The sequence below is a fragment of the Podarcis melisellensis genome (assembly GCF_964234715.1).
Source record: "Podarcis melisellensis genome assembly, chromosome: W".
Lineage (NCBI taxonomy): Eukaryota > Metazoa > Chordata > Lepidosauria > Squamata > Lacertidae > Podarcis > Podarcis melisellensis.
This window is the reverse complement of record NC_138535.1, coordinates 9,605,928-9,622,115: the sequence shown is the minus strand read 5'-3', so window position 1 is coordinate 9,622,115 and position 16,188 is coordinate 9,605,928. Positions and strand designations below refer to the sequence as shown.

General features: G+C 43.5%; 1 long non-coding RNA gene across 1 annotated transcript; it reads left to right on the top strand.

Moving 5' to 3' along the window:
* Positions 1-4,674: 4,674 nt before the first annotated feature.
* LOC309361178 lies at positions 4,675-5,715 on the top strand. The gene is made up of 2 exons (XR_014164370.1): positions 4,675-5,249; positions 5,637-5,715. It is a non-coding gene; the product is annotated as an uncharacterized lncRNA (long non-coding RNA).
* The last annotated feature ends 10,473 nt before the right edge of the window (positions 5,716-16,188 follow it).

Genomic DNA, 16,188 nt, shown 5'->3' with positions numbered 1-16,188 from the left:
TGAATCGTGGAAGCAAGCATTTATCTCACTCATACCGAAAACAGAAACTGAGAAGCACCAAGTTAAGAACTACCGCCCTATCTCACTCTTAAATGTGGATTATAAAATCTTTGCAGACATTTTAGCAAAAAGATTGAAAAAAGTGTTATTGGATGAGATTCATAAAGACCAAACAGGCTTTCTCCCAGGGAGACATATGTCAGACAATGTGAGGAACATTATAGACATTTTGGAGCTTTTAGAGACGAACATAAACAGAAAAGCAGTTTTGATCTTTGTGGATGCGGAGAAAGCCTTTGACAACGTTAGTTGGAGTTTTATGAAGAAGAATCTGCAAGGGATGGGGGTAGGCCAAAAATTTGAAAATGGTATAGGTGCAATATACTCTGAGCAAAAGGCTAAATTAATTGTGAATGGATGAGATCTCGATAGAAAAAGGGACACGACAGGGATGCCCAATATCCCCCCTATTGTTTATATCGGTCCTGAAGGTACTGTTAAACATGATTAGAAGAGACCAGCTGGTGGAAGGGATACAGCTCGGAGCTAAACATTATAAGTTAAGAGCATTTGCAGATGACTTAGTTTTGACTTTGCAAAAACCAGAAGCCAGTACAAAAAGGGTATTGGAACTTATTGAAAAATTTGGTCAAGTGGCAGGTTTTAAATTAAACAAACAGAAGACAAAGGTGTTGGGAAAAAATTTAACAATGGAGGAAAAAGATAGTTTCCAAAGGGAAACGGGTTTGGAAATAACAAAAAAAGTGAAATATCTGGGGGTGAATTTAACATCTAAGAATATGAATCTGTTTAAGGACAATTATGAGAAATGTTGGTTGGAAGTGAAGAAAGACCTTGACATTTGGTCTAGACTAAGACTCTCCTTGTTAGGCCGAATTGCTGTTATTAAGATGAACGTATTGCCGAGATTGTTGTTTTTGTTCCAGACACTACAAATTTTGGACAAGATGGACTGTTTCAAGAAGTGGCAGAAAGATATATCTAAATTTGTCTGGCAGGGCAAAAAACCCAGAATAAAATTTAAGATTTTAACTGATTCAAAGGATAGAGGGGGCTTTGCTCTGCCGGACTTAAGACTTTACTACGAGGCAGCAGCATTTTGCTGGCTGAAACAATGGCTACTTCTTGAGAATACAGATGTCTTGGATTTGGAGGGATATGATAACAACTTCGGCTGGCATGCATATTTGTGGTATGACAAGGTAAAGGTTCATAGAGGCTTTAAAAACCACATTGTCAGAAAAGCATTATATAACGTGTGGATTCGCTATAAGGATTTGTTGGAAAATAAAACCCCCAGGTGGTTGTCACCCATGGAAGCCAAGGCGGTAAAAAAACTTAATATGGAATCAGATTGGCCAAAATATCATGAAATTATAGAATACGATGGTGAAAAGCCTAAATTACAGAGCTTTGAGAAATTAAAATCTAAAGTTCGAGATTGGTTACATTATCATCAGATTAATGAGACATTTAAGCAAGACAGGAGACTAGGATTTCAGAAGGAGAGGTCAAAGTTAGAAACAGAGCTATTGGAATCCAATACTAAGAATTTGTCTAAAATGTATAATTTGTTGCTGAAATGGAACACTCAAGATGAAACAGTAAAGTCAGCAATGATTAAGTGGGCACAGGATATCGGACATGATATTATGTTTGCAGACTGGGAACAGTTATGGACCACAGGCATCAAATTTACGGCATGTAGTGCCTTAAAAGAGAACATAATGAAAATGATCTATAGGTGGTACATGACCCCAGTCAAGCTAGCAAAGATATATCATCTGCCCAATAACAAGTGCTGGAAGTGTAATGAATGTGAAGGAACCTTTTATCATCTTTGGTGGACCTGTCCAAGAATTAAGGCCTACTGGGAAATGATCTATAATGAAATTAAGAAGGTCCTAAAGTGGACATTTGTGAAGAAGCCGGAGGCCTTTCTCCTGGGCATGGTCGATCAAACGATTCCAAAGAAAGATAGAACTTTTTTCATGTATGCAACCACGGCAGCAAGAATTCTTCTAGCAAAGTATTGGAAGACTCAAGAGCTACCTACTCTGGAAGAATGGCAGATCAAGGTGATTGAATATATGGGACTAGCAGAGATGACCGGCAGAATCCGCGACCAGAGGAGAGAGACGGTGGAAGAGGACTGGAAAAAATTTAAAGTGTATCTTAAGAATTTTTGTAAAATTTTGGAATGAGAAGATGTCAAGGGCTATGAAATTAGAGAATTTATAGCTGTTAAAATCTAAACTTAAGAAAATTTAAAGAAAGTTGTTTTTTTTAAAAAATTGAAAGAAGGATTGCTTAAAGCTAATTTAAAAAATAAGGGTGCAGTGATGGGAAGGTTTGGGGAAGTCATGTATGTCTGTTTGTATGTTTTTTCTTTTTCTTTTTCTATTTTGTTGTCTATTCTGTTTTCTATACTGTTTAAAACGAATAAAAAATTTTATAAAAAAAAAAAATGAAAGAAAATATTATGAAAATGATATATAGGTGGTACATGACCCCAGTCAAGCTTGCAAAAATATACCATTTGTCTGATAATAAATGTTGGAAATGTAAAGAAACTGAAGGAACGTTCTTTCACCTCTGGTGGACCTGCCCTAGAGTTAAGGCTTTCTGGGAAATGATATATAATGAGTTGAAAAAGGTATTTAAGTATACCTTCCCTAAGAAACCAGAGGCCTTTCTTTTGGGCATCGTCGTCCAGAGGGTGTTAAAGAAGGACCGAACATTTTTTATGTATGCAACAACAGCAGCAAGGATACTTGTCGCCAAGCACTGGAAAACCCAAGATTTGCCCACGCTGGAAGAATGGCAGATGCAACTGATAGACTACATGGAGTTAGCAGAAATGACTGGCAGAATCCGAGACCTGGGAGAAGAGGCTGTGGAGGAGGACTGGAAGAAATTTAAGGACTATTTACAAAAATATTGTAAATTGTATGAATGTTAAGAGAGATGTAAGATTATTAACAATAGGGCACCAACAAGCTAGTTAAAAGGAAGATGAAGATAAATGTAAATATGAGAAAAGATAAATTTTGGATAAATATTATGTTAAAATTAAGTTTTTAAGGTTTGGGTTAAATTATCCAAAATTAGGGATACAATATTGGAAAATTATAAGATAAGAATTGAAATAAGGTGATAAATTGCTGGGTAAAATTTGAAAATTTGGAACGCAGGAACGAGAGATGTGAGGAAGTCCAAAGAAGTGAAGAAAGTATGATTATTGTTAAAGTATATGTTATTTTGTTTGCCTTTTCTTTATTGTATTAAGAAAATCTTGAATAAATATTTATTTAAAAAAAATGAGAAAGGAAAAACAGCACAAGGAGGAAGTGGAGCCAAGGTCACTTCAAAAAAGAAGAAAAAAAATTCCACTAACATTGGAAGAAGCACAGAAAAACAAGTTGTAGTAACTTAATCCATCCACTAGGTGTCCGTGCCCAAATCCGGGGTGAATAAATTAAAATTCCAGATAAACAAATTCCAGCTTTTGTTTTTATATACCGAAATTATAAATCCAATTAATAAGGAGATTGAAGATACATAAAAGATGTTAAATCCTGTACGTTGCAACTGCAGCCTTTTCAGATTCCCTTCTATTTTACTATTAACAATGGCATCGGAAGCTTCTCCTTTCTTTATCCTTAAAAGCGAAAGTGGGAAGACAAAGAACTTGGCTCTCAGTAAGTCCTCCGATCCATCAAAGATCTCTACTTACCACAACAGTTCCTCTGCTCCCCCTTTTGGTCTAATACTTCTTTCAGCCTCTTTAGAACTTGGTAAAGTTACTTTTTAGCTTCTTTGTTTTGTTTCTAAAAGTTAGGGGGGGAACGGAAACAATAGCCGCTAGCGGCAACTTACTTTCGCTTTCCAGCTCTGCATTGGTTGCTGCGTCAAAGCTGATCCCAGATGACAGCCGAACTCGAAAAAGTATCTTTATTCTTTCGGAGCCTTCCTTGGTTCCACCTCTTGCAGTTTATAGCTTAATTTAGGTCCAAATTTCTTAATTTTGAGAGCGAAGCGCTGTTCTTTGCAAGCTTGGGGCTTCGCTATTCGGGTGCAGCAATGGCTTCCCGATAGCCCGCTAACCCGTTCCGCCGTACTCTTGGCCCCTTTTGGGGGTTACCTGACAGCCAGACGGGCAGTTTTAAGGGCACTGCCGGGAACCTGACACCCCTGGACACCCTCCAGAGGCTTTATAGGGGGCTACCGCGCCCTGTAGCACCCCTTTTCCACCCGAAATAGCTGGAATCCCTCGCTTGCGGCAAGATCGCGCTCCACCGGAAGTCCCAGGAGTCTTCTCTTCTCATGAGGTGGCCAAAGTATTGGAGCCTCAACTTCACGATCTGTCCTTCCAGTGAGCACTCAGGGTTGATTTCCTTAAGAATGGATATGTTTGATCTTCTTGCAGTCCATGGGACTCTCAATAGTCTTCTCCAGCACCATAATTCAAAAGCATCAATTCTACGGCGATCAGCCTTCTTGATAGTCCAGCTCTCACTTCCATACATCATACATCACTACTGGGAAAACCAGTATACGGACTTCCATACATCATACATCACTACTGGGAAAACCAGTATACGGACCTTTCTCCCAAGGAGCAGGCGTCTTTTAATTTCATGACTGCTGTCACCATCTGCAGTGATCATGGAGCCCCAAAAAGTAAAATCTCTCACTGCCTCCATTTCTTCCCCTTTTATTTGCCAGGAGGTGATGGGACCAGTGGCCATGATCTTCGTTTTTTTGATGTTGAGCTTCAGACCATATTTTGCGCTCTCCTCTTTCACCCTCATTAAAAGGTTCTTTAATTCCTCCTCACTTTCTGCCATCAAGGTTGTGTCATCTGCATATCTGAGGTTGATATTTCTTCCGGCAATCTTAATTCCAGCTTGGGATTCATCCAGTCCAGCCTTTGGCATGATGAATTCTGCATATAAGTTAAATAACCAGGGAGACAATATACAGCCTTGTCGTACTCCTTTCCCAATTTTGAACCAATCAGTTGTTCCATATCCAGTTCTAACTGTAGCTTCTTGTCCCACATAGAGATTTCTCAGGAGACAGATGAGGTGATCAGGCACTCCCATTTCTTTAAGAACTTGCCATAGTTTGCTGTGGTTGACACAGTCAAAGGCTTTTGCATAGTCAATGAAGCAGAAGTAGATGTCTTTCTGGAACTCTCTAGCTTTCTCCATAATCCAGCGTATGTTTGCAATTTGGTCTCTGGTTCCTCTGCCCCTTCGAAATCCAGCTTGCACTTCTGGGAGTTCTCGGTCCACATACTGCTTAAGCCTGCCTTGTAGAATTTTAAGCATAACCTTGCTAGCGTGTGAAATGAGTGCAATTGTGCGGTAGTTGGAGCATTCTTTGGCACTGCCCTTCTTTGGGATTGGGATGTAGACTGATCTTCTCCAATCCTCTGGCCACTGCTGAGTTTTCCAAATTTGCTGGCATGTTGAGTGTAGCACCTTGACAGCATCATCATTTAAAATTTTAAATAGTTCAGCTGGAATATCATCACTTCCACTGGCCTTGTTATTAGCGGTGCTTTCTAAGGCCCATTTGACTTCACTCTCCAGGATGTCTGGCTCAAGGTCAGCAACCACACTACCTGGGGTGTACGAGACATCCATTTCTTTCTGGTATAATTCCTCTGTGTATTCTTGCCACCTCTTCTTGATGTCTTCTGCTTCTGTTAGGTCCTTTCCACTTTTGTCTTTTATTATGGAAATCTTTGTACGAAATGTTCCTTTCATATCTCCAATTTTCTTGAACAGATCTCTGGTTTTTCCCATTCTGTTGTTTTCCTCTATTTCTTTGCATTGCTCGTTTAAGAAGGCCTTCTTGTCTCTCCTTGCTATGTTTTTGGAAATCTGCATTCAGTTTCCTGTATCTTTCTCTATCTCCCTCGCATTTTGCTTGCCTTCTCTCCCCCGCTATTTGTAAGGCCTCGTTGGACAGCCACTTTGCTTTCTTGCATTTCCTTTTCATTGGGATGGTTTTCGTTGCTGCCTCCTGTATAATGTTGCGAGCCTCCATCCATAGTTCTTCAGGCACTCTGTCCAGGAAATCTAAATCCTTAAACCTGTTCCTCACTTCCACTGTGTATTCATAAGGGATTTGACTTAGATTGTATCTTACCGGCCCAGTGGTTTTTCCTACTTTCTTCAGTTTAAGCTTGAATTTTGCTATAAGAAGCTGATGATCTGAGCCACAGTCAGCTCCAGGTCTTGTTTTTGCTGACTGTATAGAGCTTCTCCATCTTTGGCTGCAGAGAATATAATCAATCTGATTTCGATGCTGCCCATCTGGTGATGTCCATGTGTAGAGTCGTCTCTTGTGTTGTTGGAAAAGAGTGTTTGTGATGACCAGCTTGTTCTCTTGGCAGAACTCAATTAGCCTTTGCCCTGCTTCGTTTTGAATTCCAAGGCCAAACTTGCCAGTTGTTCCTTTTATCTCTTGACTCCCTACTTTAGCATTCCAATCCCCTATAATGAGAAGAACATCCTTCTTTGGTGTCATTTCTATAAGGTGTTGTAAGTCTTCATAGAATTGGTCAATTTCAGTTTCTTCAGCACCAGTTGTTGGTGCATAAACTTGGATTACTGTGATGTTAAAAGGTCTGCCTTGGATTCGTATCGAGATCATTCTATTGTGGAGTTTGGAACAAACAGGGTTAAAACTCCGTGGTGCCCTGCATCTGGGAGGGGCCGGAAGCAGGACCCTACGTCACAGGCTACGTCACAGGCTTTGAGCAAAGGTTATGGCGGTTACGTGTTTCCTGACAAGTGTGAGAAGGGAGGAGAACGCCAGCTTTGAGTTGCTGTAATCTCCTGCCAGGAAGGGCAGTGGGAGACGCTGGGGAGCGGAGCCAAGAGCCAAGAGAGACGGCTGCTTCGGACGCCCAGCTTGCTGGCAGAGTGAGTACGTTTGAAGCCCTGGGGGGAGGAGAATGGCTGCTGCTCAGGCACAGGGCCATGAGAGCTTCAATATCCCCTTCGAAAGGCTGCATGGGGCCAGTTGGGAGGCCTGGTCAAGAGGAGCCAGGGGGTGGTTTGTGGCCACAGGGCTCTGGAGTCCAGTCCAGAAGGAGCCGGCCCCACCCACACCAGCTAATGCTATGCTGAGGGAGAAAGAGCAGAGGCAGCTTTGCATGCAGCAAGCAGCTGTGGACGCGGTGCTGAAGCCTCATCTGGAGGGCGTTAAATCAGCTCAAGCCGCCTGCCAGGCGCTGAGGAGTGTGTGTCAAAGCTCAGCGGGAGCCAGGCCAGAGGGGGCTGGAGGAGGCCCAGGAGAGGCTGAAGGATGCCCAGAAAGCCCAGTGGGGGCTGGGACAGTGTTGGGGAGCTGTTGCAATGCTTCAACACGTCTGTGTGATGGATTGTGTGCTGGAGAAATGCTGAGAGCTGAAAGGAGGAAAGCAGTGGCAAGCTGTTCCTCAGGCTGCTGTGCACCCAAGAGTGGGGGTGCAGGCCAGGCAGGCCATGCCAAGAGCTCTGAGAAAGCGAAAGTCTCCGAAAGTTGTTTGTGCTTTGCTGCGACGTCCAACAGCGCTGGGAAGCATCTGCTTGAGGCCCAGGCTGCCAAGGCCACCAGCTGCAGTGCAATGTCAATAAGGCAGTTTCCCAAGGCCGGTTCTCAGCAGCGACGTGGGAAAGCTGCTGGCCAGGAGAAAAACAAAGACAAGTCATCTTTTCATCTCACAGCTGCAACAGTGTGCCTGGGAAAAGGCAAAAGCCTTGATCGGGGGGAGGCTGTGTGCATGGCAACCAGACAGGACACTGACTTTGACACTTGCAGAGGCCCCGGTGGGGGTGTGAGCGTTGCCATGGCAGCTTTGGAAGACAGCCAGAGAGACACTATATCTCTAATTATCGACACTGGAGCCACTCACTGTCTTGTGCCATCTGGTGGGCTCCTGAGGAACTGCAAGACAGTTAAATCTGGACAAAATGTCAAAATGGCAGATGGATCTAAAAGACCACTGACTGAATCTGGGTCTTTATATTGTTCTTTCTTGGATTGTTGGGTGCAAGCTTATGTTGTCCCAGAGCTTGCGCACTCTCTTTTAAGTGTAACAGCCTTAAATGATGAAGGGTTCGATGTTCGGTTCTCTAACAAATTGTGCTCTTTCTACAGGGATGGGAAGAAGATCTACAGCGTTGAGAGAACAGACAGGCTCTTTCTGGTGCAGATGCCTGTTGAAAATGGGGCTGGTGGAAAAATGGGACTAGTGGAAAATGGGACTGGTGGAAAAATGGGGCTGTTGGAAAATGGGGCTAGTGGAGAGTCCATTGAAGATGCCCATGTGCAGTGTGCAAATGTCCCACCACACGATGGTTGTATTCACTTGTGGCACCGAAAATTCGGACATGCCGGGTGGTCGCTTGTGAAAAAAGCCGCAGAGAACACCATTGGTTGTAGGTTCAAGGCTTGTGACAAATACCTAGATTGTCAAGCCTGTAAGCAGTCGAAGGTCACAACTTGCACATATCCCAGATCAGAGAGGAGAACTAGCAAACCCTTTGAACTTGTGCATGCAGATTTGTCAGGACCCATGCCTACCCCTTCTTTAGCTGGGTCTAAGTGGGTTCTAGTTCTGATTGACGATTTTTCGAGGTTTTCTTGGGTTTTTGCGCTTAAATGCAAGTCAGAAGCGGCTATATTGATCAGGGATTGGATCACAGCGATTGAACTACAGTTCTCTACCAGGGTGATTTCCTTTCAATCTGATCGTGGGGGGGAGTTCACAGGTTCTGCGCTGCAATCATTTTTCAGGCAGAAGGGTATCAATCATCGATTGACGGCCCCCTACTCTCCGCAACGGGGTTGCAGAGAGAAAGTTTCGCACATTACAGCAATCTGCGAATTCTATGTTGGCAGACTCGGGTTTGCCACAGCGCTTTTGGGCAGAGAGTTATCGGACAGCATGTTTTGTACAGAATAGGGTGTACAATTCCAGTGTAGGCAACACACCGTATTTTTTGTTGCATCAGAAAAAGCCTAAAGTACACTACTTTCATGTCTTTGGGTCTCAGGCTTGGGTTCTCGTTCCAAAAGCCATGAGCAAAAAGGGTGAACCAAGGTCTAGGAAGATGATCTTTGTGGGCTATGAGCCGCGTTCAAAGGCGTGGCGTTTCGCATACCCTACTGGCAACCAGTCTAAGCTGCTTATTAGTGGCAGTGCTGAGTTTTGCGAGCAGAGTGGGTGGAAACGTCTTCACGGGAACCCAGATGTTCTGTCAGACTCAGATGAGGAAGAGGAGGAAGGCGAGGCTGAACCTGCTGCTGATGTGCACGGTCCACAGCAACAGGGTCCAGCGCCAGTTTCTCCAAAAGGGAGTCCCAGGACCCCTCCACAGGTCACTGTCAAGTCTGAGCTAAGGAGTGCACCATCCTCACCAGCAGAACCAGCTGTACGCCCGAAACGGCGCAGCAGGTCAGAGGGGTATGTGTCAGACACAGAGGATACTAGAGTTGATCCAGGTGAATCAGGCGCAGTTCCAGAATTCACGCTGAGGAGATCAGCTAGATCAACCAAGGGAAAGCCACCTGAAAGGTATGAAGCAACTAGCGTCTGGGTTGGTGTGGCTAGATGTGAGCCTGAATCCTTTGAGGATGTTCAAAAGTTGCCTCAGGAAGAAGCTAGCAAATGGCATGAGGCGATGCAGAAGGAGATGAACTCAATGGAGTCTCTAGGTGTGTTCTCACTCACGAAGTTGCCGATGGGCGAAAAAGCTGTTAGCTGCAGATGGATTTACCGTTTGAAATCCACAGAAGCAGGAGAACCACAGTATAAAGCGAGATTAGTAGCCCGAGGATTCACACAGAGGAAGGGTGTCCATTTCACAGAGGTATATGCGCCAACCTCGAGAGCGGAGACTCTGAGAATGCTTTTGGCGATAGCAGCACAGAGAGGTTGGAAGGTGAACCATTTTGATGTAGATGTCGCCTACCTGAACTCAGATCTCAAGGAGGAGTTGTACATGCTTCCTCCTCCAGGGTTTGAAGTCAGTGAGCCAGGTGTCGTGTGGCGGTTGCACAAATCCATCTATGGATTACGTCAATCTGCCAGGAATTGGAATATGTGCCTACATGAAGCTTTAGAGGAGCTAGGTTTTAAGAGATCTCTTGCAGACAGTTGTCTTTACATTAAAGAGTCAGGCTTAAAACAGGAAGTGATCCAGGTGTTTGTTGACGACCTCTTAATGATCGCACAGACAGGTAAACAGGTGGAAAAGTTTGCTAGAGAGCTTGGAAAGAGGTTCAAGTTGAAGCAGCTTGGAGATGTCAAATCCTATTTGGGCGTGCAGATCACAAAAGCAAGTGATGGAAGCTTTTTGCTTTGCCAGAAGGGTAAGATTGAACAGTTGCTTGAGAAGTTCAGGATGTCTGAGTGTGCAGGTGCCAGATCACCCATGGAGGCTGGATTTGTAAAGGAGTGTCAGCAAGTAGAACGTGTGGTGTTCGAAAACACTGAGCTTTTTCAGTCAGCTCTGGGTAGTCTGTTGTATCTGTCACAGTGGAGCAGACCAGATATAGCGTTTGCTGTCAATCTGCTCAGTAGAGAGGCCTCAAGTCCTAGTGTGCAGGCCTGGAATGGTATAAAGCGGGTGCTGCGTTACCTGCAAGATACCAAAGACTTTTGTCTTAAGTTGTCAGCTCAAGGAGATGTCAAGCTGACTGCTTGGGTGGACTCGGATTGGGCTAACCTTGAGGATCGCAAATCAGTGTCAGGTCTGGTGGTGAAGTTTGGGGACTCAGTGATAGGGTGGAGGTCCCGGAAGCAAAGTCTCATAGCGCTTTCATCTACTGAAGCTGAGTTCAGTGCGCTATCAGATGCTTGCAGAGAGTTGGAGTTCTATGTGTGTTTGGTCGAAGAAATCTGTGGGGAGAATTGTCTGCCCGTTGTGGTGCATGAAGACAATCAACCGTGCCTTAAATTAGCTGAGACGGGGCAATTCAAGGCGAGAACCAAACATTTGGACATACGTTTTCAAAATGTGTGTCAGAGCGTTCGTGAGGGGCTAGTTGCTCTGAAATACTGTCCCTCAACCAAGAACCTCGCTGATGGTTTCACAAAACCATTAACCTTCCAGAAGCACGAGGAGTTCTGTGAGGGTTTGTGTATGGGGAAAGCATTGTTGGCTATTGTCCCCAGATGCAGGACAAGAGGGGGTGTGGAGTTTGGAACAAACAGGGTTAAAACTCCGTGGTGCCCTGCATCTGGGAGGGGCCGGAAGCAGGACCCTACGTCACAGGCTTTGTCTGTGAGAGTTAGTTTCAGTTCTCACTGAGAGAGACAGCTCAACGGAGCTGTCTGTGTGCTTCTTTAAAAGCACAGAGGAATGCCTTTGGAATGGCGGAGGTTTCTGATGGAGAGACTGACTTATGACTTGTAAATAAACGCTTCTCGAGATAAGAAGATAAGAACCGATCTGTCTTTTGGACTTAATTTATCCCTTTCTCACATGGACTCAGGACCGCTGCATTTACTCTGCTAGGCCAGCTCAGAGCTTCCAGGGATACGGAGATAAACTGGGAAGCTTGCTGGACCCAATATCAGCAAATCTATCATTTTTGAGATTGCATCCCAGTACAGCTTTCGCCACTCTTTTGTTGACTATGAGGGCCGCTCCATTTCTTTTACTGGTTTCTTGCCCACAGTAGTAGATATGATGGTCATCCGAACTGAATTTGCCCATTCCCATCCATTTTAGTTCACTGATGCCCAGGATGTCAATATTTATTCTTGCCATCTCATTTTTGACCACATCCAACTTACCCAGGTTCATGGTTCTTACATTCCAGGTTCCTATGCAATATTTTTCTTTACAGCATTGGACTTTCCTTTTGCTTCCAGGCATATCCGCAACTGAGCGTCCTTTCGGCTTTGGCCCAGCCACTTCATCAGCTCTGAATCTACTTGTACTTGTCCTCCGCTCTTCCTCAGTAGCATGTTGGACACCTTCCAACCTGAGGGGCTCATCTTCCAGCGTCTTAATTTTTATATGCCTTTTGTCTTTGTCCATGGGGTTTTCTTGGCAGGGATACTGGAGTGGCTTGCTGGTTCCTGTTCCAGGTGGATCACATTTGGTCAAAACTCTCCACTATGACCTGTCCATCTTGGGTGGCCCTGCACGGCATAGCTCATAGTTATTCAAGCCCCTTCGCCATGGCAAGGCAGTGATCCATGAAGGGGACCAAAAGCCTGGCGGCGTATAAAAGGTTTTTCCCCCTTGTTGTTGGGGATGTCCTTTGTCCCTATTCCTAGAAGAAAGGCTTCTGGGCCAGACAATCCATTTAGACAGATGGGAAAAGTTATGGAAAACCGATATAAACTTTACAGCCTGCTATCTGATTAAGGAGAATATAATGAAGATGTTCTATCGTTGGTACCTCACCCCAGTAAAATTATCAAAGATGTACAAAAACCACTCAAATCTCTGCTGGAGATGTAAAACAGAGGTGGGGACAATGTACCACATGTGGTGGGCGTGTAAGGTGCTTAAACACTTTTGAATTGTGATACATGAAGAGCTCAAAAATATGCTTAGGAGTTCAATTTCTAAAAAGCCAAAAGCATTTTTGCTGGGCTTAATATCTAGTGAAAAGGAATATATTCTTTTATGCAACAGCAGCGGCCAGAATATTAGTGGCAAAAAACAGACAAAATTCCAGAATTACTAGAATGGTGAGCTAAAATTGGTGAATTTGCAGAGATGGCAAAGTTAACAGCATCAATTAGAGGCTATTCTAATCAGAAAAATTATAAAGAGTGGGAATGCGTAAAGGATTACATGAAAAGAGTTGGCTTCGGAGCCTAAAATTAATATGCAATAGTTTAAAGGGCTCAAGGTTATAGGATGGTATTAAAACAAATATGGAACAACAAATATAAACAGCTGTTAATGCAACAACAAAAACAACAGTATGTAATGAAGATCGCACATGGGTGAAGGGAAGCAACGGGTTTAGGGGGAGGGAGGTGAGGGCATTAATTGAAAAATTGTTAAAGATATATATGGGACGTAAGAGATTAAGGATAAGGAACCAAAAGGAGACAGAAATTAACGAATAGTAAAATAAGGGAATCTGAGAAGAATCAGTATAAACGAAAATATGAGACTCATGGTTTTGTTATATACTGTTTTGTCTTTGATGTGAAGTCTTCTGTTGTAAGAATTGTACATAATATGAATAAAGAAGTGTAACCCCGGGGGGGGGGGGAGAGAAGAAGAAGAAAGGCTTCTTGTCTTTTTTCAAATGTCATTTTGAACATCTTTTTAAATTCTTCATAAATATTATCCCAGACCGTTTTGATTTTATCGCATCGGGGCGGGTAATTTTCTGTCCGCAGCAGGACTCTTAACAACCATGGAGGGTTTTTGGGGAGGGTGGGGGTGGCAGGTACTACTAGCTGAGACCCTCCACCCATTTCCTCCCAAGTCACAAAACCAATAGCATCCCCCAGAAATTGCCTTCGTCATTGACGTCCGTTTCCGCGTTTCCGCTTCCTTCACCGTCATTTTTCTTGCACATGTGGGCAACCTCAGCAAAGCCTCTGGGCCCAGCACTCTCCTTTGGGTGTTCTCCGCAACAGTGAGGAGAGAAGATGTCACAGTTAACAAGAGATGGAGGACCAGGGAAGCATCCATGGTTGCTTAGCAACCACCTATCGGATGCCACCGAGGCCTCCGGGAGGAGGCTGGCGGTGCAAATGGGTATTCCCTGGTCTCCCACTACTTTGGGTGAGGTGGTCTTTCTTTCCTTCTCTTTTTATAGTAATATTGATTAAATTTCCATTTTAACAATTCAATAAAAACCACATTAAAAACATTCCAAATGATAAAATCACCAAACGATCCAATTTTTGCACCAAATGGTAAGTCTTTGGTTGACTTCCGATGCTCTGAGGTTTGGGGGGTCATTATGATGTCACATTTGTGTGGCTTCTCTTAATTGGTCCAGATCGTTCCAATAAGACATTCCGATCTTGATCCTTCGTTTATTTTTAACAGCCTCTTAGTTCATCCAGTAAGCAGGTTGGACCAATGCCATATGTTTCTGTGTGGATGTTTATTTTCTTTATTTCTCTCTTTATATTCTTTGTACTCTGACAGTCTGTTCATGGAGTTTCTCTTTCTTTTTCTCACGCCTGTGATTTTCCACTGTGACACGTCCCAAGGTGGAGGAAATCTGGCTTTCTGCCATTTGTACCAGGCATATGTCCAAACTTCTTTGTTTTATCTCCTTCCAAGACAAATCAGCCAGCACTTTGGCTAGAAACCATCATTTCCATCGTCTATCCTATCCTTATCAATCTGTTGAAAGTAATTGTAAATTCACAAATCATTTCCATGCAGTTAATTCTATAGTTAGACCATAATCATAACAATAATGAAATACCCTTTCTTTATTTCCAATTCCGTTTATGCACATAAACAATCAGGCAGGCAGTCCTTCCAGGGAGGTTGGCCAAATAAGATAGCAAATATGAAGTATATCAAAAAGAAATAATGGAGGCTCACCCCCCCTTCTTTTCCGACATAGGGTGAGGTGGACTTTCAGTACAGAATCAGGTAGGTAGCCGTGTTGGTCTGACGTAGTTGAAATATATAAAAAAATTTAAAAAATTGTCCAGTAGCACCTTAGAGACCAACTCAGTTTGTTCTTGGTATAAGCTTTCGTGTGCATGTTTCAGTGTATCTGAAGAAGTGTGCCTGCACATGAAAGCTTATACCAAGAACAAACTGAGTTGGTCTCTAAGCTGCTACTGGACAATTTTTTAATTTTTTCAGTACAGAAGTTGGGAAGCCCAGAATATAGGACTGGACTTGAGAGCGCCTGGCCAGCAAGGCAGTGTAGCTCTGCCCTTTTCCTGTAGATTTCAGATTTTCCTTTCTGGTTAGTTAAAAGCATGGGTAGGCAAACTAAGGCCTGGGGGCCGAATCCGACCCGATTGCCTTCTAAATCCGGCCTGCGGATGGTCCGGGAATCAGCGTGTTTTTACATGAGTAGAATGTGTCATTTTATTTAAAATGCATCTGTGGGTTATTTGTGGGGCATAGGAATTCGCTCATTTCTCCACCCCACCTCAAAATATAGTCCGGCCCCCCACAAGGTCTGAGGGACAGTGGACCAGCCCCCTACTAAAAAAGTTTGCCAACCCCTGGTTAAAAGGATCAGGAAACAAGGAAAGGAGGAACAGTCCTCCCTCCACAGACTGAGATGCTGGTTCCTGGAAAGCGCATTGTTGGATTGGTCAAGAGGTCTTTTCCAGGATTGAATACTCAATTTATTGACTTATTTCACTTTTAGTCCTTTAATTTGGCCAGGGAGCTCAAGACCTACATTGGCTCCCAGGACGTTTCTGGGCACAATTCAAAGTGTTGGTGCTGACTTTGAAAGCCCTCAACTGCCCAGTAGACCTGAAGGAGCGTTTCCACCCCAGACGCCGGGATCCCTCTCCTGAGGGCCTTCTGGCGGTTCCCTCCCTGCGAGAAGCAAGGTTATAGGGAACCAGGCAGAGGGCCTTCTTGGTGGTGGCGCCCACCCTGTGGAACACCCTCTTGTCAGATGTCAAAGAGATAAACAACTATCTGACGTTTAGAAGACATCTGAAGGCAGCCCTGTTTAGGGAGGTTTTTAATGAGTGATGTTTTAATGTATTTTTAAACTTTGTTGGAAACTGCCCAGAGTGGTTGGGGAAACCCAGCCAGATGGGAGGGGTATAAGTAATATATTATTATTATTATTATTATTATTATTATTATTATTATTATTATTATTATTATTTACATATTCAAATTGAAGTACTGTATAATGTACAGGATGTGTTTAGGACTGGGTTTAATAGCCCCCTGCAGAGTTAAGAATGGATTGAGGGGTGTTTTGTTTATGTATAGGAGATTATTGGAAATCGCTTGTAAACTGCATTGAGTTCTGACTTTTTTTAAAAAAAAAAATCAATGTATAATTTTTATGAAATTGATAAAACATAGATGTGGCAGGCACCCAGATGATGATGATGATTGAAAACTTTCCCATTTATTTGGGGCATCAATATTTGCAACTTTTTGGGGTGTCTTAAAAAAACACCACCACACCAACCCCAGACTTTTATCTGTTGTCTAAAAGCTTGGT